The sequence below is a fragment of the Perkinsus marinus genome (assembly GCF_000006405.1).
Source record: "Perkinsus marinus ATCC 50983 genomic scaffold scf_1104296936178, whole genome shotgun sequence".
Lineage (NCBI taxonomy): Eukaryota > Perkinsozoa > Perkinsida > Perkinsidae > Perkinsus > Perkinsus marinus.
Window position 1 is genome coordinate 1 of NW_003214220.1, and position 1,282 is coordinate 1,282.

Genomic DNA, 1,282 nt, shown 5'->3' on the forward strand with positions numbered 1-1,282 from the left:
AGGGTATACAAACAACATCGACATCTGTACGGCCAGTGGCATCCGTATATGGGCGCTTCCCGGCGTAGAGGCGATCTCGATGGGACTCGAACCCATAGTCTTTGGTTCCGAAGACCAACGCCTTATCCATTAGGTCACGAGACCAATGAATTTGAGATTTACCCCACTATCTCGTCACTACGCGCAACACTGACTTAACGGCACACATGATTTCGCATTCGAGACGCTGAATAGATCACAAAACTCTTGCTCCTCATAGAGGGGCCTCCATTACATAGTGTTTTCAATGAGGTCAATTCATTGGAGATCGTTCGTTGGCAGACCAACAATCTTCTTGTACCCTTAGCCTCAGCATGTATCCCGACGAGTCACAAGGGTATACAATCAACATCGACATCTGTAAGGCCAGTGGCATCCGTATATGGGCGCTTCCCGGCGTGGAGACGATCTTGATGGGACTCAAACCCACAACCTTCGGTTCCGAAGACCAACGCCTTATCCATTAGGCCACGAGACCAGTAAATTTGAGATTTGTCCCACCATCTCTGCCCCCATTAACTTCATGGCACACATGGTGTCGCATCCGACACGCTGAATAGATCGCAAAACTCTTGCTTCTCATATAGGGGCCTCCATTATAGATCACAAAACTCTTGCTCCTCATAGAGGGGCCTCCATTACATAGTGTTCTTAAAGGGGTCAATTCATTGGAGATCGTTCGTTGGCAGACCAACAATCTTCTTGTACCCTTAGCCTCAGCATGTATCCCGACGAGTCACAAGGGTATACAATCAACATCGACATCTGTAAGGCCAGTGGCATCCGTATATGGGCGCTTCCCGGCGTGGAGACGATCTCGATGGGACTCAAACCCACAACCTTCGGTTCCGAAGACCAACGCCTTATCCATTAGGCCACGAGACCAGTAAATTTGAGATTTGTCCCACCATCTCTGCCCCCATTAACTTCATGGCACACATGGTGTCGCATCCGACACGCTGAATAGATCGCAAAACTCTTGCTTCTCATATAGGGGCCTCCATTATAGATCACAAAACTCTTGCTCCTCATAGAGGGGCCTCCATTACATAGTGTTCTTAAAGGGGTCAATTTATTAGAGATCGCTTGTTGGCAGACCAACAATCTTCTTGTACCGTTAGCTTCGGCATGTACTCCGACGAGTCACAAGGTGTACAATCAACATCGACATCTGTACGGGCAGTGGCATCCGTGTATAGGCACTTTTCGGCTTGAGACGATCTTGGTGGGACTCGAACCCACA

The 1,282-nt window shown here is 48.7% G+C and overlaps 3 non-coding genes across 3 annotated transcripts; all 3 read right to left on the bottom strand.

Moving 5' to 3' along the window:
* Window positions 1-71: 71 nt before the first annotated feature.
* Window positions 72-144, bottom strand: Pmar_PMAR009227. The gene has a single exon. It is a non-coding gene; the product is annotated as a tRNA-Arg (tRNA).
* Window positions 145-444: 300 nt separating this feature from the next.
* On the bottom strand, window positions 445-517 carry Pmar_PMAR009229. Its single transcript has one exon. It is a non-coding gene; the product is annotated as a tRNA-Arg (tRNA).
* A 334-nt stretch (window positions 518-851) lies between these two features.
* Window positions 852-924, bottom strand: Pmar_PMAR009230. The gene has a single exon. It is a non-coding gene; the product is annotated as a tRNA-Arg (tRNA).
* Between the last annotated feature and the right edge of the window lie 358 nt (window positions 925-1,282).